Source organism: Stegastes partitus, unplaced genomic scaffold (assembly GCF_000690725.1).
Source record: "Stegastes partitus isolate 25-593 unplaced genomic scaffold, Stegastes_partitus-1.0.2 Scaffold100, whole genome shotgun sequence".
In the NCBI taxonomy this organism is placed as follows: domain Eukaryota; kingdom Metazoa; phylum Chordata; class Actinopteri; family Pomacentridae; genus Stegastes; species Stegastes partitus.
The window spans coordinates 239,848-261,793 of NW_007577831.1; the positions used below are offsets into that span (position 1 = coordinate 239,848).

At 38.7% G+C, this 21,946-nt stretch overlaps 1 protein-coding gene across 3 annotated transcripts in view; it reads right to left on the bottom strand.

Annotated features, from left to right (window-relative positions):
- Positions 1–21,946, bottom strand: part of lpp (LIM domain containing preferred translocation partner in lipoma) — a 191,475-nt gene that overhangs the window by 167,695 nt on the left and 1,834 nt on the right. For 2 of the 3 annotated variants that reach the window (XM_008277529.1, XM_008277530.1), the window contains exon 2: positions 13,269–13,335. The gene's annotated coding sequence lies outside the window, so the exon portion shown is untranslated. Of the gene's footprint in view, positions 1–10,055; positions 10,132–13,268; positions 13,336–21,946 lie in introns of those variants that run through there. The other variant, XM_008277531.1, reaches the window with a different exon arrangement.

Here is a 21,946-nt window from a genome sequence, read left to right on the forward strand (position 1 = left end):
TTTTCATCCATTCATACTGAGTGGCAGTGACAGAAGAATCGGCCCTTGCACTGAGACATGTAGCCGTGCCAGGTAGTGCTGTACTGTCCAGGGTCCTGAGCTTTGCAGCTGTATAAATGCTTTTGAAATAACATAGTCAAAGACAAAATGATTTCTTTTTTAATGTTTGTTTTATTTTGTTAGATTAATTCAGTTTAATATTCTGACTTTGTTACACTACTGCTCTTGTCTCTAATCTTTTCACATGGACTTGTAGAAAATCCTGCCGCTGCTTCAGACATTAAAATGAACTCGTTTGAAAAGGTATAATTATTTAAAGCAATTCAAAACTGATTATGATATGGTATAGCCATTATTTCTTTGAAGCAATAATGCAATCGACGATCACTGGCAAAACGTGAGCGTGGGCTGTGAGCGTGCGCCATGAGTGTGCCTTTTATACTCCTGGCGTGGGGTGATGCACGCCCGCCGTGCGTTCGATTTTTTTCATGAGTTGTGAGTGTGTGCGCCATGCTTTACACACAAGGGGCACTTGCTTCCTCATTGTGTGCGATGAGTGTCTTAGACCACGAATTTTCTTCCCACGGTGCCTTAGAAATTTGCATGTTTCACTCGCAAACTCCTTGCAGAGGGAGCAAGTTACACTTGCTGCGTCGCTGTTCACAGAGAATTGGTAGAATCTTTTTGACATGTCAAAGATCCTCCCTACGTGCTTGCGGGCTGTCTGCGACCTCAAAATTTTGCAAGACGGACTTGCGTGGCACGTACTATTTTGCACCTATTTTGGACGCAGACAGGCCGTAGGAGCCCGTACAGTCGGTTGTGACCGAGGCCTAAAATCTATGAGTTTGCAGTGTTTATCATGAAGTGTTGCTGTGTATTTCAGCTGTACCGTACTGCTTCCATGGCATGACGGTACAATGTGAATAAAAGACCTGATTGATAAACTGTCTTTTTGTTTTTATTCATTCTTGAAGATCAGGGTCAATACCACAAAAATTCTGTAGTGAGCTCCGTGGTTCTGCCAAAAATACAAAACTCTCCACCAACAACGTCCAAGAATGCTGCAGGAATCATGTATAGAGATAAGAACTGGTTATTGGTTACTCTCCTGGTTTGACGTCACTAGCTGTGTTTCCATAAAATGGCATAGAAATTTTCAGCAAACTTTTGAAATGTTACGAAAAAATAAAATAAAGGCTAGATTCTATCTGCCTACAGACAGAGAGATCACAGACAAAGTAGCACATTTTTAAATCATCTCGTTAATGGGAATTGGTTAAAAAAAAAAAATACTGATGCAGATAATTTCAAAAAATGGTAAATGTTAGTTGCTATAATCTGTTGACCCCTAATGCTCACAGTGACCTTTGATCACTAAATTTAATCAGTTCATCCTTGAGTCCAAGTGAATGTTTGTGCCAAATTGTGAAGAAATTATTTCAAGGTGTACTTATTGCATTTACAATATTGGGACGGACAGACAATCTGGAAACATAACTTGTCGAGGCGTAAAAATGTCTGAAGCTTATTTCTCAAAGCTTTAATCCTCAGCAAAAAAAACAAAAATAACAGTCAAATTTACAAAGACTACTGCCCTAAGCCAACAAGCGCAATCCCTGAAAGGTGGCAAAACAAATCTAGGGCTTTGGTTTTTTATGGTCCTTCTTAATTTGATGCTTCTACAACGAATGAAAGTTGGGCCAGTGGATGGATTTAAGAGATTAGGCAATGCCTCTAATGTACTGGGTCTGTCTGATATTAACACAACTGACCTCAAACCTGACACGTAAGGTTCCTCTCACTCTCAGCTTAAACCCACCAGCCCGCAACCTAAAAAAGCAAGCAGGCGGCTCAAATAACGAAAGCCATGTATAGTGACTCAATGCTGACGCTTGCTGCACTGTGTTATTTAATCCACAATGCATGCAACAGCATATACAATTGGATGATCCATTAACGAAGCAGATTCTGGGGCAACTCACTAAAACCCTGATCATAACCTTTAACCTCTTATACATTATATCTGACATGAGAACAGTGCAAGTAAATGCAAATATGGACAGACAAAGAGGCTTTTCTCTTTATGTTGTGACAGAACAACAGTATGGGAAAGTCTGCTCCACCTCTTTCCATATACTTGTAATAGCATTAGCAATGCTTTAAGGTCCAGATCTTACTGCATTAGTGCTCTTATCAGCACCATAAATAAATGGTTTCCATTTAGTTAAGCCTTTGTGTTTTATTTTTCTGTTTGTTTTTATATCCAATATAGGTTAATCAGTATGAGCAACTGATTGACATCTGAGATATCACCAAAAGAATTCATATTGACTTGACTTTTTCAATGAAAATATTGACAAAACTTGTATCACTTGTCAATATTCTGTAAATTAAAAAAAAAAAAAAAAGTAACCATTATCAGGGTTTTTAGTGCTCAGAAAAGGCCTTTGAGCAGTTAATACAGACAACAGAAAGCATGATAAGGTCTAAAGCCAATGAGTCAGTGCGACTATATTTGAAAGAAATCTAAGCATTTTCCTGTTATTTCTGACTAACTGATAAACAAAAATGGCAATTATGTTTGATTAAATTAAATCCTACTAAACACAACTATTTAAAAATCGAACTATTTTATGCTGTTGCCATCTTCTCTCTTTTGGCAGCCGCTATTTTCCTTTGGCACCAAAAATTCTTCTATACAGAAAAAAACCCTCATCAAAATGAGTTTGAGGGGGAAAAAAAATATATATATATATATATATATATATATATATATATATATAAAGTCATGAGTGACGACTACTAATTTCCTGTCTTGTCCATTCAACAATCCAATAACCAAAGCCATTTGTGACAAAGAAAAAAGGTAAATCCTCATAAACTTTCTAAAACTTCACAAATTTTTAAAATCACTACGCAATTGTTGCTCAATAAAATAAATAATTAGTTATTTATCAAAATTGCAGAAACTGTTTTCATTTTCTGTTAATCAACTAATCAGTTAATTGAATACATTTCAATTCAAAGTCACATTATATTGTTTTCACTGGTCTTGTTTCTTCTTTCTGCTTCGTCTCCCAAAACTGATGTTTCTAGGCATCTAAGCTGCACCCTCATTACATTTCAAGGGAAACATATTGTCAGCCAGGTGACATTTATCTGTTACATATCACAAATAACATTTACTTTTCTGCTATATTGTCGCTTCTTATCAGCCAACCTCCTATATTAGATGAGGCGAGACTCATTTGTTTTAAATTTATTTTCTTTTAAATGAAAATGTAGTTTAGTTGTATAGGGACGCAATTTTTGTAAGACAGAGCTAATGTTTGAGTTGTAAAAGCTCACACACTACACTCACTACCTAAACCTCAGAGCCTCAAAGCTCTCTCAAAACTGCATTGTCAAAGCAAACAAGACTTCACTTGTTTACACAAGCTTCTAGGCTGATAGAGCTTCCTTTGCTTCAAATGCACCACAAAAGTAGGGGGAAACCCCATTTACAAGAGATATGGCCTGAATTCAAAGTACATCTATTACTGAAAAGAGTTGCATTAACATGAAAGAGCCACAAATCAGAAGTTAAATCAGGAGTCACCTGGATATATTTGCCCCATCTCTGAACATTACACACTGATACCACAAAACGACCTCACGGTTAACAAAAACTTATCACACCTCTGCTTTGCATACGCACCCCACTGAGAAGACAAGCATAAAATCACAGCCTTGACGTATGGGTGCATCAGGGGCGAGTGCGAGGTTATGTGAAGACTCAGTCCCAGGTGTAACACAGCCAGAGCAAACACAGCCAGAGCAGACACAGTGACTTCCAGCCAAGAGAATGATTTGGGTCAGTAGGTAATTGCATTCCTGGACCACAGGGGACTTGTTGGCAATTAATCCTGCCAATGAGCCAGGTGAAATATGCGCAGGAGACTAATAAATGCAGCTCTGTTAACGCAGCTCTTTCAAAGAATGAGAGGGTAACATTTCTGCTGCTGACACAACAGTCGCAGTCACAATGACACAATAAGATTGGGAATTTTATTGCACCTGATGTGGTAGAAAATCTGAACTCTAGCCAGTCAATTAAGCATTAGCAGCTCCTCAAACACTAACACAAAGCTTGAAACTTGTCTCCAGAAGCAATACCCTGAAACATCAGGGTTTACTGATCACCTGGTGAAGCACTTTTGTATGTTTATTCCTTGTGTTGTCTTAATTAAGATCAAAACAAACCACTGAAAGGTCAAAAAGTAAATTCAAAATTGCAAGGCAAGAAAGTAGAACCCACTTCAACTTATTTGCATTGCTTTTCATTTTATAACATTTTCCTCATCATAGGTTGGTATAATAATTTACACACTTGCACTAAGGCATAAAGGCAATAACAACAATAGTAAAAAAAAAATCTAATCCTAGTAGAAAAAAATAGATATGACAAGATATTGTTTAAATTCAATTTTTAAAGCTTTAATGTTGATAGCATTTAATGTCCTTTACACTGTAAATACATCATCATTGATTGGTTTCACTACATGTTGTTGGTATTGAAAAGTAAAACCAAGATTCTTCATCCTTCGTCGTTCTAATCTGATTTATGTTTTGCAGTTTAAATGTTTTGGCACATCATTAATAGCTCTGTGTTTTGCCAACAACATGCTTCAGTAATTTGACGGTCTTTAGAGGCTGGCATCTGTCACTGCATGCCAAGCAAGTGTATCAGTCACTTTGTGTAAAGTGTCCCATTAGCCTCAAGCTCCTGTCTAATCTGAGATTAATCATTTCGTAGCATCTGATCCTAAATGATAGGGGCACAGAGAAAATGCCACTACTGGCACACAATCACTCCACAGTGTAGAATTGTTACCATTACTACAATGTTAAAGATTACTGCTGTTTACTGGTAACCAAAAGCTTGAACAGTGGAGAGAAATTTTCACACAGCAGCAAAGTGTGAAAAAAGGATGGGTGGTGGGAATTGGACTCAACACAAAGTAAAATTTGAGACACCAGGAACTTTTCTGGGAGCCTTTTCAGGAACTTTACCACCATTTCAACAGAGAGCCAACAAAAAAAGTTTTGGTTTCTTGGCAGTGGTTCATGCCAAAAAAAATCCCTTCTGATGTTGCAGAAACTGAGAAAGTATCAGCTATTACTAATATTAATATTAGGAGTAAAGATGGGATTTTAGAAGAAAGGCTGGAAAGAACAAGCCAAAGAGACAAATCTGAAACTATTTTAGTTAATTGATTCAATGCAGCAGCACAGACTACTGAAGCAGAAAGAAATGCCTACAAAAATACACAAAAAGCCTCAGCAGATCATCACTACTTCAGAGAGAGACCCTTTCCTTTCAGCTCATCCTCTTATCATACAACAACATCTACAAAGCTGCAGTTGATGTTTAGGAGCTTCCTAAATGTATCAAAGACGTTAAAGACTTGGGCTTTTCTAATTAGTAATCTGCAATAAGATTATGTGAAGTAATGTAAAACATGTAATCCTTTTTTTTTTTTTTAAACCAATCAATTTCTGACTGATTGTTAACAGAGTAGGAGCATCTTCAGCTAAACTGAAGCTTGCCTCATGTTAATTTTATGTGACTGACTCACTGACTGACTGACTGACTGACTGACTGACTGACTGACTGACCAGTGTTTCTACTGAAATTGTAAACACATGTTGGGCTTTCAGGCCAACAAGTATCCCAAGCAGGCCAAAAGATCCAACATTTTCCCTGTATCACCTTCACCAGTGTTTTTCTTCCTTAATAGTAAAAACAGGTTTCTTCAAGACTTTTATTTACAAGACAAAGAATTTGTTGGCACCAGGCTCCACACGTGCACAGCAAAATGAGGTAGGAGCATTACTGAAACACCAAAGAGGAAGATTTGGTTGCAAAAACAAACGCAATGTCAAATATATGGAAATATTTTGGCCACAGGAAGAATGATGTTGACCAAAAACAGGGCCTCTGTCAGTAGTGTCTTGCAATTCCTACCACAATGCAACTAATTTGTTTGACCATTTAAATCAGCACCACAAAGCTCTGCATGATGAGTCCAAAGCCAGATGTGAATGCCATCTAAAGCAAAAACTATTCTGAATGCCTTTGCCAGTGTTAGATCATACGAGCAAGGCTGCAAACGACAGAGAAAAATCAGTGATGAAATAACTTTCCCAGTTACCAAAGAGGGTTTTAAAAACTTCATTCAGTTGCTTAACAAGCAACATATAACACTACCATAGATCTACTTTTCTGACGTTGCCATCCCACAGCTGAATTTAAAAAAAGCCAAAGCACCAATGGAAACAGACCTGTCATAAGTGGAATTTTAGCTATAACTAACCTGTCATCCAGCTGGACAGCAAAGCCCAAACTAAGTCTTACGGTCAACTTTATTAATGAGGACTTCCAACTGAAAATGGCTGTTTAAAAACAGCATTTTTCCTCGATGATCATACAAGTCAGAGCATTGCAACACCAAATCTGTACAGCAAACAACAATGCGATCAACATGATGAAGACTGCGGCAGTGAACGAGTGAACCAGACAGCAGTGCTTTGAACACAGACTGCTTGTTGCGGTTGGTATGTTCTACTCATGCTATATTTCCATAGTTGGTTTACTGTATCGTAATATATTGCCAAAAAAACGAAATGTCACGTCAGTTTTTTCTTCATTGTGCAGCACTATCACACAGGCCCAACACTACAGCAAACGAATATGCAACAAAACATATCTGTGAAATGTGAGCAAAGGTGAGACAGGTGCAGTAAAACTAACATTAATCGAGTTAATAACTCATTTGCCTCATGTAATTGCAATAAATGCTTCCCAACAATTGCAAAGCCATTTGAAGTCAAAGATGGATCGGAAAATATCTGCACATTCAAACCTGAATCTAGTGACAGACGTCATTAGGCCCATATTTGGCTGTACCTATAAGGAATCTAAATCTCACAAACTGACACAAAATTCCAAGTTGAATTTGAGAGATCCTAACACAACACATGGCCACAGCCCTGAGGAGCTGACAGCACTACAGAGTTCACTGGCAGCATTGGGACGGAAAATCTGGGCACCACAACAAGAATGAAAGCTTTCCTGAAAAACAAAAATACACATGAAGAGCGCATTAAGACTGAAATAAAAACCAAATTCTTCAGTCATGACATTGCGTGTGTGGTGCAGACAACTCACCACAAATCTGACACCATCCCAGACATGAATGATGATCACAATGTCATGAAGGTGCAGGTCTTTGTTTTTAATTGTACAGGGAAATAAAACAATAAACGCAGGAATAGTCTTGAGGAGAACCTCCTTCAACGGACCCGAGACATTAAACTGAGGTGATGATTTATGTTTAAACATAATAATGGCCACCAGCATGCAGCTAAATCAACAGTAAAATGAGGGCCGTGCCAAAGCTTTGAAAAAGAATGCGTCTGATATTGATGTTTATTGATTCACTCTGTCCAGCATGATGGGGAAAGAGATGAAATTTCAGCTACAACTGGGAGAAAAATCCACATATACCAAGCAGATATTCACATGAAACAGTGGTTAATGCTGTCACTGTTGCCAAATGTCCTACTACAAAGTATTCAAGTAGGTTAAAATAATACTATTTCAGCATTTAAATTTCAATCAACCAGCGAAAACCTGTGAGCTCTACCAACGCTGATGCCACAGGTGGAAACAGAAGCTGCACTGCACATGTTAACATACCACCACAGCGTTCGATATGCACTGAGAGTCTCATCGGCATGGACAAATAGCTCTTGCGAAGGCATCATTAGATACAGAGTAAACAAGAGTTACACACAAAAACAGAAAGTAATCAAACCCTTAAAGTGATTCTCCTTAATAAGAAAGATAATCTCCTGCATTTGAGCTTGATTCTCTTCAGCTCAGTTGGATCCTCGGTGTAATTGCTCTTGTTAATCATGCCTTAATTTGTTGACGAGATTTATTTAAAAGACTTGACTTGAAAAACATACAATCTCTCCCAATCTGGGTATGCCAGCATCTTGAAATTAAGGACAGTCAAAGTAGAGTGAGATCAGATTAAGTCATTTTAAGAGTATTGGAGATGCCACCAGAGACTGAGGTAACGCTGATCGGTGTCTGTCACAGCTTATTAAACCTGTAAACCCAATGAACAACCTCAAAACAGTCCTGGATTCCTAAGAAACTCCTCACAACAACATTCTTGATACTGTGTTTGTAAAGAAAACCAGAAGTGAAGAAACTGTGTAGTGTACTGTAAGACAACTGTAAATCTAGGGTCTCTGAGATGGGAAGTGAAAACCAGCAACCAAATGATTAGCATTGAGGACAACATGGAAATAAGCAGGCCATAAATTCAGTATAATCGGAATGTCTTTCCATACTTTTTGTTCATTACTAAAGCCTCCCTCGAAGCTTTGTAAGGCACATTGTCTTTTAAAAAGTTTTGGGAAATGGAAAAAAAAATCCCCGCTATTTATCAGAGCCAGAAACTACAACAAAAGCAAAATAACATCAGATTTTCAACTTCCCAATGGTCCTTCAACAATATTTGGTTCCATTAGAAAAAACAATCTAATTTAAGGTAAAATTGTAATATTTTATCAAACTTTTATTTATTCCATTCATCTTATTTAAAATTTTGCCAAAAACAATCAATCTGCAGTACATTCTGTAAAAAGCTAAAAATTCTGTGCTTCTCAGCAGAACTGAGAAGCAACAACAGGCTCAACTGTGACCAACAACTGTGTGACAAAAATTAAATGACTTTTCAAAAGCACCTAGTTTGCACCGTCTATGGCATGTGGAGCCTCCTTTTTTTCAACAACTGTACAATAAAGGTAAACGCTAAAATGTAGCATGAGCAGAGCAGGATTTAAAGGATCTGCTGCCACCATCTTGGTGTCAGATACCACAGAGAACCTTTAGAGGTCGAGAGTCCACACCTCAGTGCACTGGTGCTGATAAGGCAGCAGAAGGACCAACAACATAATAATCATTATGTTTTTGTTTATCAGTGAAAATAGTGCAACATCGAAGCAATTAACAAGGTTTACATGAGGTTCCAGATTTTGGTTGGGTCCACTTACAGCTAAAAATGTTCATCATTAATTTACGGACAAATAAATAAATACAGCTCATTTTCACTGATAAATGTTTAAGCATACCGAATTCAGTATCCAATAAAACACAAATTAAAAAAAGAAAAATTTACACGAGCAAGCAAACAGAGTAACTACCTCCAAGGCTTAAAGCTGATAGAGTCCCAGTGTAATTTAAAGATAAAAGTAATTAGATAATCGCACCACACCATCACTAAAGTCAGCAGCATCAGCCCTCACAGCGAAGTAAAATCATTTACCTCTTCCTTCGACTTGTGAAGGGGAAAAAAAAACTGCCAGGCAGTTGCCATTAAATGTTTGAAGTGTGAAAGTAAGAGCCAGGAGGGAGGTCAGACCTGTTAAGGTGTAGCTATCAGTGAGAGCGGATGTTTGCAAAACCAGAATTCTACAATGACCTGAGCTGCTCCCTACACACTCACACAACTACAAGACATCTACAAGCAAACACAGCAGGCTATTTAACAAGTTCTACTCTAAAATATGCATCCAGTTTGGTCAGACACAACAGATTTTTGCACTTTTCACCTTCATCTCGAACCTTCTCGTGTTACCGACAGACAGTTTGTGTACAAAGTCAGTGTTGCGGTCAAAAAATGTCTTACTGCAGCGCTGAGCCAGTCTGAACTTTTCAAAAACTTCTCCAAAATATGTGGTGAGCCAGTGAAACAATCAAAATCAATTCTGTGTCGTGTCAACTGTTGCAGAGAGATGCATGGAAATAGAGTGTTGGTCTAATGCATGAAAACAGCACTGACACCTCCTTTACACATCTCAAACTTTCAATCAAGCAGCAACAAATAATAACATAAGTTCCCCAAAAGCAGCCATTTATACACCGTTTGAAAAGATGCACGAACAACCTTCTTTTAACTCATTACATTATTAATTGAGCACAAAATGATACTCACAGTTTTTCCTTAGATCACTGAAGCACACAAAACTGCTAGCTTCACTAAATGGAAGTCACTTGTATTCCTCCTCTCACCCTTAGAAAGCCTTATGCAGCTGAAATGACTCACATCCCTTCTTCCAACCTCTGTCAACCATCATGAGGAGGTAAACATTTCCAAATATGGAGAAAATATGAAGACGGTATTGAGGGCAATATCAGTTTGGTTTGCTTTTAGCTTGGAATGCCATACTCTGTGAGCCAGAGTCACTCCACAGAGCCAGTTCTGTGGTGCATACCTTTCACTAGGAATAATAATGACGATTGGAGGGAACATTTCACAATTGTTTTGGGTTCAGTCTGACCCAAGATGGGTGACACTGTAAGCCAGTCTTATCAGCTGTTATTTTCAAAGAATAAAAATGTAAAGAATAGAAGATAAGTTGGCTTTAAAATGCACAGTATAATCTCAATGATTTGTGTAAAAAAAAAATGCAGGGAGATACAGACATAATTTTCTTTTTTACTGACCAGGCAGCCAGGTCCAGATTAGCATGTAAAGAGAGCCCATTTACTGAGAAAAGTCTTGTTGCACAGATTGTCTTCAAGTGATTAAGAAGACATAATTAAAACCTGATTACTTCCCATGAGTGACATAGGTCAGCTGCTTAACATCCGCTAAGAGAGAACATTACACCGCCCTGCCTGGACGGGAATTGTATTGAGGAGCAACTTGGCTTGAGAATCCTCATTTCCTGAAACAGCACACTTCATTCAAATCCCAAAGGAACGGACCGCCACATTCACTCATATTCAAACATGCTCAGACAGTCTTTATACAACAGTTGTTTTATTGGTATTTAAAATACAGTCTCTGCTTTTTCTGATAAATGTCCGACACGTCTAGCCCTAAATCTAGTGCAAATCAGATTTGTAGTAACGCCAATTCACTATGAACAGAAGTCATAACTTTTATCTGACTCTAATGCAACCTTTGTCAATCCTCCCCACTAGCACCTGAGGAAAGATGAGAAAAGACTAGGGTAGCACGATATTGGATTTTTGTGGGTATGCCAATAGTTTCCAACTCATTTTGACTGATTACCAATACAGATATATGTACATATTTCCTGTCAATGTTCATTTTGGGCCAATGCCTAAATCTCATTTTAAAGCTTTTATCAGCTAAGACCGAAATCATTGCACATCCCTAGTAAAGAATGAGTAAAGATGAGATAAAACAATCTAAAGGAGAAAAATGAGGTACGAAGATTTTTTTGGGAATGTTGTTTGATGGAAAGTTGAACTCCAAAAAACGCAAACAGCGCATGTTTGGAAGCAAATTATAAGAGACTGCTAAACAGGGCCACATGAGAATGTGGCTGAAATGTCAACACGGAAAAAAGAGTCTCAAAAATATCATTAAAGAGTCAAAGAAAAGCAGCAGTAAACCAGACTGCAGTCTTTCCCATTAATTACCAAGACTGTGGCAGCCAGCCAATGTCTAATTTGGCCCACCACAGTTTCATAATGAACCGAAATTTAGAAAACTTCAAGTAAAGTATGGAGAGAATGCTGCTCCTCAGTCAATATGTATATACGTTCAGAAGTTATAGACTGGATATTTCATTATCATTGAAAAACCCAACAAAGAATATTGCATTATTTGGAAGCAGTATTTTGACTTAGATATTATTATCATGTAAGTATAATTTCAACCTTCGCATTGAGCGGTCCTGCAACAAGTGTCCGGTTCTCGGCATAACAATGCGTTAACTCTTCAGGGTCGTAACATTGCCAGAAAAAGCCTTTATTTCCTTTTCTGGGGCAGTGAGCACAATACACACCATCTGGACAACTGTTATACTGAAATTTGGGCCTCTTTAGATACTTAATAGCTGACTAACTTAACTACCTCTGTCAGCATGCATCTTACACTGGCTGGAACAACGTCCTGGCAACATCACACTTATTTCCCGCAACAAGGGCCGACTGCACGAACGTCACACCCAGGTTTTTTCTTATTTTTATCCTTTTTTTTCTTTTTTAGCAAAGTATGCAAAGAAATTCAAATATTTGTAGTGGAACACCTTAGTAACAGTATTACATAATAATAGCTCAGATGACTTGTCAATCCTTAGCCCCTATGTGTGCCAAAGTGTCCGTGGGCAAGAAATTGAGCTTTAAGTTGCTACTGATGGCAAACAGGCAACCTGCATGACAGCCCTGCCACCACTGGAGTGTGAGTGTCAATGGCAAACACTTTGTTAAGCCTTAAGTTTAAAAGGCATGATGTACGCACAGCCATTTACCGTTTCACCATATTGAATTTCTTAATATATTTAAGGAACCGTTGGTATACAATCTCCCACATGCACACCACTTGAACAGTCACCACCATAAACAGAGTTTAATTCTTTGGGAAAACCTTCAATATATTTAATACGCAATATAGCCAGTTATAAGCCAGGGAAGATACAGTACATGATGCAATCACATGCACATTTCTGCACGAGTATCAGGTGCTCCGTTCAGAGCAACTTCTTCACATTGGTATTAAACTTCAGCCACTTTACAGGGCACAATGACAATATCTAACTAACAAAGTCAAAACTTACAATGGACAATTTATTTTAAAAGGCTTTAAAATCGACACAGAAGAACCAAAACAACGTCATCACCTGCCACCTAACATTACCCACAAAGCAACTTGACGGCCGACAGCTCAGATAAAGACTGGTTATGCTGTTGTGTGTTATGCTAATATATCCTGGAGCAACTATCCTCAGGCAACTTTTCCCACATACGCCCAACTTCTGGTTCGAGGCTTGCTGTGTGAACATGGCTCAATACAAAGGGGACTCCTGGTGAGAAAAAATCTTACTAAGATAAAAAAGACAGAAGAAGTTAAGTGGAATTCTGACTGAATGGGACATCCCAAAACACCAGGATTAACCCACATATTACACAGTCTTGTATGTAACAATAAGCTGGTGTCAGAGTGTCCTGGTAGGAAGACAGCATTTTGATTTATTTTAGATTTTTCTTTTCGATAGTCTGGAGAGTGACTCGACCTCGAGTTGACACATTATGGTAAGTAAACATCCAGCCTTCGATCCAAGTTGTACAACCACCTGACTTGAAGTCACAAAAGCAGAACAGAAACAGGTCCAACACAAAGCATGAAAAAAGTTATCCACAGCAAAGCACAGAAAAAAAAAACCTCTCTTACCGTTTCTCCTCTTTGGATCTCTCAACGTTCTGGACCACGGTTGAAGCTCTTCACGGTATGCTGCAATCTGTTGACGTTGAGAAATAAAGACAACTGTGTGTTACTTAAATGGATTACACAACTATAATTGTGCTGTGCAGGACCACAGCAGGATGGTAAGTAGGTCCTGTCATCTCTTAGATATATTTTTCCTGTGACTGTATCACTCATCAGTGGAAAGATGAACCATGGGCAGGCTCCTATAAATCCTGAATGAACCTGAGTGCAAGTTGTCCATTTAAATTTGAGTCTGTCAGACACCTGTCACACTGCTGGGAGCAATACTTCACTGCAAAGATACAGAACAGGGAAAACAATGCTGACAAGTGACACCACAGAAAATAATTCACCACAGTGCAACAATTATTTAGTGAAGAGAACTAACAGACTAAAAGCTGATTTAAAATAAATGCCTCTCTGTCAGGTAAAGGCCCAACTGGCTTAGCACTGGCTGTCACATGATGAAGTCACAGTGTCTCGTTTCGATGGCGTTTTTAGATGTACTCTGGTACACTTTGAGGCGCTGCAGAGCCACACCGGTGTGTTCAGTTACCCTGGCTGATTAGACCTTAAGTTAGGCTAAAGGTGGGAACTACATGATGGCACCAAACTCCAACAACAATGTTAGAGAAATGATTTGCTCTACCCAAACACAAGTAAAAAGCTATGGAGTTGCACATCAAGCTGAGTCTTTAGAATGACAAGATAGACATTGTGTCAGATTAGACCTTTGGCCTTTTGGATTGCAAATGTCATCACTTCATCATTTTAATTTATTACACATTTGGCTAAAATTTTGATCATAATTAGCACATGAATTCTCAAGTTATGGCAACAAATGTGTTTCTTGTAGTCACAGTGACCTTTAATGATCAAAATCCACTCAGTTCATTACTGAGTTCAAGTGAACATTTGTGCTAAATCCCCTCCAGGTGTTCAACAGATGTTGCATTCACAAGAATGTGATGAATGTACACACATACAGCCACCAAAACATAATGCCTCCAGCCTCAAATGCTGCCAGCAGTTAGGTATAAAAACACAGAACAATTACACATATATAGATTTTTTTTTTTTTTTTTTTTTTTAAAGGGATGTCACAAATTCCAAGAGTATAACATATATTACTGCATACTTTGTCTGCCAGACATCAAAAAAATTAAACACTGAGTTACATGAGAAGCTGTGGCATGCTTTTAACTTAATATACTACTTGGATAACTAACGAATTAACTGTTGATTGAAAAATCCTTTAATGATTAATTCTCTCAGTATTAGAGTGGTTTTAATGTACTTTGACAGATTTGTGTTGGCGCCATAATTTTATTGTCTTGTTACATATTCATTAAGGTATTATTGATAAATTTGTTTTGCATGGCAGCAAACGCCAAGTATACCAGGAGGATGGAGCTTTCTTTGGCTTTAAAAGCACAGGACAGCAATCTCTATCACATTAAATCAAATACGTAGCTTTAACTGTTTTCTACTGTCTGGAGGCACATTTTGATGATTGGTATTCAAAATCTGTCCCCTAATAAATATAAAACAGGAATCAAAGTGACTACTGAACCAAACCACCAACGATCTAACAACTTTCATTCAAAACAGTCCCACTATTGCCTTAACGGACAACGTACTGATGGTCCCATTTTCATGGATATTCCAAGACATCATTCCCACTGTTCTCTTTCCTCAAACCTCTGTAACCGCTTTACAGCAGATAACTCACCATTTTATTAAATTGACTGTTAATTTATGAAACTATAACAGAGTGGTGCTCCTCCAGCAAATCAAAATAGTTTGAAATGTTGTTGTCTACAACCCCATTTAACCTAGATGTTGGTGACATGGTGTGTACCACACTAAACATGGACCAGAGGAAGCCAAGGAGAGAGTTGTCTCAGGAGACTAGAAAGAAAATTATAGACAAGCATGTTACAGGTAAAGGCTATAAGACCATCTCCAAGCAGCTTGATGTTCCTGTGACTACAGTTGCACATATTATTCATAAATTTAAGATCCATGTGATTGTAGCCAACCTCCCTGGACGTGGCAGCAGGAGGAACATTGATGACAAATCGAAGAGACGGATAATACGAATGGTGACAAAAGAGCCCAGAACAACCTCTAAAGACATTAAAGGTGAACTCCAAGGTCAACGTACATCAGTGTCAGATCGCACCATCTGTCGTTGTTTGAGCCAAAGTGGACTTCATGGGAGACGACCAAGGAGGACACCATTGTTGAAAACAAATCATAAAAAAGCCAGACTAGAATTTGTCAAACTGCATGTTGACAAGCCACAAAGCTTCTGGGAGAATGTCTTATGGACAGATGAGACAAAACTGGAACTTTTTGGCAAGGCACATCAGCTCTATGTTCACAGATGCAAAAATGAAGCATATCAAGAAAAGAACACTGTCCCTACTGTGAAACATGGAGGAGGCCCTGTTATGTTCTGGGGCTGCTTTGCTGCATTTGGCACAGGGTGTCTTGAATCTGTGCAGAGTACAATGAAATCTCAAGACTATCAAGGTATTCTAGAGGGAAATGTGCTGCCCAGTGTCAGAAAGCTTGGTCTCAGTCACAGGTCATGGGTCTTGCAACAGGATAATGACCCAAAACATACAGCTATAAACACCCAAGAATGGCTAAGAGGAAAACATTGGACTATTCTGAAGTGGCCTTCTATGAGCCCTGATCTAAATCCTATTGAACATCTGCGGAAGGAGCTGAAACATGGCGTCTGGAGAAGGCACCCTTCAAACCTGAGACAACTGGAGCAGTCTGCTCATGAGGAGTGGACCAAAGTACCTGCTGAGAGGCGCAGAAGTCTCACTGACAGTTACAGAAATCGTTTGATTGCAGTGATTGTCTCACAAGGTTGTGCAACAACATATTAAGTTAAGGGTACCACCATTTTTGTCGAGGCCTGTTTCATGAGTTTATTTTTTTAAATAATTCTGTTGAACCACGGCTCAAAAGCAATGTCTGATTTTCATTGCTTAAATTTCATAGAATTTTTGTTTATTATTACATTTGTCAGATTCAAGTTATTTCTGTGACCGTTGCGGGGTTTTCTTTCATTAACTGAGGGGTACCAACAATTTTGTCCACGTGTGTATCCCCAAGCAATTAGCAAATGGATTAAATACAAGCAAAACAGCAGCATTATTGTGCAAACCAGTCGGCTACAAGTCACACCCTAACCTAGAAGCTCTGCAGAAATTTGAAGCGGGCACGGACATGTCTATGCTATGCTCTGTATGTTATGTCATGACTCTGGTGAAGCTCGATATGTCATTATCAGTTTGAAAGAACATTTACTTTGTTTTGGTGTCCCTAACACGATTATGAAAGCTTCCTCCGGAGTTGTTTGTATATTCTTCCAACAGTATGGTCTTTAAAACCGTATAACTTCATTAATCGTCATTAATATGTTGTATTTAAGGGCACATTACTGCTCAAACGTATCCGACTTTCTGAAGTGTAAATACTCACTTATTGTTTTTCGGCCACTGAACAACACTTACAACAGCTGAGGAGATTCTTGTTACCATTTAGATGAAAGATATTCTCTCTGTTACACAAACTGAGCAAAGAGACATGTCATGTGCAGATACAATCTTTGTTTAGATTACAAAACAAACTGGGAAACTGATGTGCAGCAGATGACAGAAATTTGCAGAAAGTGAATCAGCAACTATTTTTAAGCAAAAAAAATACAAATAATTGCTAATTCCAGCTTCTTACATATGTGGATTTCTGGGGGGTTTTGTTGATGTTGTTGGTGTTTTTTTTTTTGTTTTTTTTTTAAATATAAAAGTAAACGGAAATGTTGGAGGATTTGCACTGATGTTCAGATTAAAAAACATGAAATATGAAGAAGCCAGTTACATTTTTATTGCATTTTTTTAATCTTACAGAAAAGCTGATTATCTGACTGATCAATAAATTAAGTGTCACATTAATTGATAATGATACTAATCAATTGATGCAGTCTTAGAGGAGTCTTCCAACTTCTGAAACTACCTGCAGAACAGTAGTAATTGTTAAATTATGTTCTTTTTGATTTCATTCTGTTTATTTTGTAATCTAGAGTAATAACATATGAAAAGCCAAACGCACACTAGGTTCTGCTACGAGTCATACAGGTAGTGTTTCCTAAAAGCCCAACGCCTTGAAATCATGTTCTGCTCTAAGCTTTTTCAATTGAAAATACTGCCATTCCTTCCAGAAAAGGACATCTTCATTAAATTATGCCAAGAAACACAAACAGTAGAACAACTTTACTAAACCTACCAGGGGGGCCGTGGCTCAAAGGCAGCTGAGGCACTCATCTCTTAACTTTAACATCATCAACGCTGTCAAACGGGTCCTTTTTAGCCAGAGATTTTAAAGACAGTTCCGTTTAATGTTGCCTGAGTCGAAAATGTGTCGGAACGACGCAGATGTATTCAGTTTGATGACAGCTCTCTCACAGGACTTTGGTGTTATTGATTTGAAATTCACATCTAAGTTAAAGTTTGAATTCAGTCTTTTAGAGAGGAAAGTGAGACTTATTTTTCATTTCATGGCAGAACAATATAGTCTGAAACAGGATTCTCATTTCACTCACAAAGAGGGAGATACGGCTTTTACACAGGTTTTCAGTTAAGTCTCCTGTGTGAGAAAAACATGAAGCAAAATGTAATGTCATGTCTTCAATGCTGCCTGTGTAAACAGATCAAACCCTGCATGCTTTATATGTTCTGTAATGGAAAAGTCCACCTGTCCACTATTTGCACAAGCCCTGCTCTCGAAAAACTTCCATGTGCTGCATGACGCTACAGTCAATACAAAGAAGCATGGTTTTGGTTATGGTTATATTTATTGGTCAAATGGCTGCGAATACGAGAGATGTGATCAGCAGGGCTTGGACATGAAGACTATTTTTCTACAAGATTCAAAGTGGATAACTTTATATTTTTTATGTTCTGGAGGAGGAGAGTCACTTCATGCTGAACTGTTTTCCTGCAACTTGTTGTTGCATGGTAAGTGGTCATAATACAGTACACAGCTTAAATCTTTAGCGATTAAATTAGTGATGAACGATATGGGAATAAAAAAAATCACAATTCTATATATAATTATATATATATATATATGTGATGTTGTGTTTTGCTGCAATCTGTACCTAAGTATATGGCAAGCCGTATTAACATTTAATAGCCGAGTTTGACAATCCAGAATTAAAAACACCATTTTGACTGGTCATAATTACACTGTGATTAGACAAAAGTAGTTTTTTAAGATATCACTATCCTCATTCTGACCAGTCAAAATGACAGAATAGTTGCAACATCTCAAACGTCATTATGACTAGTCCAGACTGTTGTGCATGATGATGCACCTGAGAAGCTGTCATTGGAAATTGGCCCGCAAAGCATTTAAACTGTGTTTGCGTAAGTAATGGTAGTTGCTGTGGATGTTAGAAAATACTGCAAAATAGTAAGACAAGCCTCGTGACTGCGCCTGGAATGGTCGCATATGCGCCCAGAATTTCGAGGGTGCGACTATATTTGAAATTACAGTCGCACGGTGCTTCAATCGAAAAATGAGCAAAAATGAAGGCCTGCGCCGAAATAATGGCTGCAGAAAAAAAATAAACAAGCTCCACGCCCACTGGCTGACTGAAGCGCGCGAACCTACGGGCCGTAATGCAGCCTGCGAGTACTGATCATGATTCGCGAATCAACTTGCTAAAAGATCAGCTGACCATAAACAGCGAATCAAGGAGCAAATTGATAAAGACAAACAACAAGCACAGTTAGTAAGCGTGTGTATGATTGTCTAGAAGTTAGTGCAACCCTGCGGCCTTTCTCTGACAAGATGAAGCGGTCTATTGCTGAGTATTTTTCGAAAGCTTCTCAGCCTTCTGTTTCAAGAGAGCGAGAGCGCCCTGAGCCACCGAACAGCCAAGAAACCCCTGATTAACCGGACCCACGCCCAATACATATGTGGAGCACAAGAGCGATGTGGAACCCGATAACGATGTCGAAAGCTCGGACACGGATAATGAGCCCCCAGCCGAACCTTTTCTTTTAAAGTTAAGTTTCGTCACCACTTCCTAACTGCAAGTGTCCTCCAGAGGAGGACCATCTGCAGAGATGCGGATGCGTCATGTGTCATGATGACTGTCAAGAAGTCTGTGGTTGTAACCAGTGATGTGCAGTCCCCTGACCGACATCACGGAAAGAAAAAAAGATATAATGATAAAATAATTTAAATGGTTATATTTATCCAGTGATTTGTACTACAAAGTATTTGTTTTTTCATTTAACCTCGTCAGTTTTGATGATTTTTAAATTCAAAATCGTTGAATTTTAACAATTTCCCATTCAATGCTTGGAAGGGAAGCTGTTGAGGCAGTGCCGGTAGGCAGTGACAGCCTACGCATGGCAGCCAGCACAGTGAGGGATTGTGCAATCCAAGTGATGCAGCAGTGAGCTCAGTCTCACTTGGATTGCACAATCCCTCGCTACCTACACTGGCTGCCTGCAGTGACAGCGTGCTGCTGTCTGGATGTCGCCAATAACATGGTTCAAACACATTTAATATATGAACTGATTTTCCATAGTACAGCTGATTATATAACAATGTAGTGTTTTTTGTCACCAACTGTTTGTGTGTAATGTGTTTCGTGTGCTGAGCGATCATAAACGGCTGAGAAGAAACATCCCCCGTAAACTGCTGCCAATCAAATGGCAAATATGCTCCTGTGTAGAGTGCATATATTTGTAAATCAGATTCTGATGAAGTCAGTGCCTCACCAGCCATGAACCTCACCGCACGTCACTGGTTGTAACAAATGGTGTGATTCGTCTTTCTTCTCCAAGAACCAACTGAAATTATATACCACACATTGCCAATTGTTTTGCACCTATCAATGTATTCCTTTTCTTTTAAAATCTACTTAAATACTTTATTCCAAGTTGTTAACATTGATTAATAGGAGTACTATTGTTATGGCCAAGAGTTTTGCTTGTGCTCCCAACTTTTTATAGTGGTGCACCTAGATTTTTGCTGGTGCTCCTGACTTTTTTGGGTAAGGAGCACAGTGCTCCTACGTCAAAAAGTTAGTCAGGAGGCCTGGAAGAGCTCATCAGCAACGAGTTTATGAAGAACAAGAGCTTTGTTCAGTAGAGACTTGTGGTCAAAATTTGCAACGTATTGTAAATTTTCTGCCTCCAGACATTCATGTGGACTTTTGACAAAATCTGAATGTGCCCAGAACACAGAAGTCTAAATGAACATTATACTTTGCCTAATTTATATATCCATCCATCTATACACTGCTTAATCCTCACTAGGGTCGCAGGGGGGCTGGAGCCTATCCCAGCTGACTTTGGGCGAAGGCAGGGGACACCCTGGACAGGTCGCCAGTCTATTGCAGGGCTATACTTAGAGACAGACGTGTGTGTGTGTGTGTGTGTATGTGTGTGTGAGTGAGAATGTATGTAAGTGTGTATGTGAAAAGACCTCTGAGCTTGCACTGTGATAACGGGGATCTTTTTAAACTGAAAACAGAAAACATAAAGTGGATATGTTCTGAAGACACGTTAGCAAAAAATGTTGGGTTTTCAGCCTATTGCAGTGCAGTGCATGGTATGTTTGAAAAGCCACTAAAAGATACAGAAGTGACAATGCTGACCATGAACTGCAGTTTTCTACATTTCCATATGCTGAAAATGTGTAACTTTTGATAGTTTATATGTCTCCAGAGGTAGAAGATGTACTCTGGCCTTGTACTTATATCCATCCATTATCTATACATCGCTTAGTCCTCACTAGGGTCGTGGGGGGGGGCTGGAGCCTATCCCAGCTGACTTAGGGTGAAGGCAGGGGACACCCTGGACAGGTCGCCAGTCTATCACAGGGCTACACCTAGAGACAGACAAACAAGCACACTCACATTCACACCTACGGACAATTTAGAATCACCAAATAACCTCAACATGTTTTTGGACTTGTGGGAGGAAGCTGGAAAACCCGGAGGAAACCCACGCTGCACGGGGAGAACATGCAAACTCCACGCAGAAAGATCACGAACCAGCAACCTTCTTGCTGCGAGGCAACAGTGCTACCAACTGCACCACCTTGCAACCCCCTTGTACTTATATGAGGTACTGAAACCATATTGTAGAAATACTTTGCCTGAGGTCAATTTCATGCATTTGCATGTATACTTAAGCAAAAGTACAAAAGTATTTGCATCAACATCTACCTACAGTACCAAGAGTGAAAGTACAAATGCTGAATGGCATATTGCAGAATAATGCATATTATGGCAAATAATTATCACTGCAATAATGAGTTCAAGATTGGAGCTGGTAAACATGACTGAACTACTTTAAATAGTTCATCTGCTGAGCAGCTTGTGAATTTCACCTCAGGGCTCAATAAAGTTGTATGTTGATCCCTGATATTATATTATCATGTATTTGTTGATTATATTTTCAACTATTATATATTTCTCACATCACATATTACAAATATCTTTAATGCACTTTACATCTTCTGTACTATTAGTACTTCTATGAATACGATTATGCTGGAAATGTTTTGTGTTCAGTGTTAGATGTGGGTTCCTGACTGTG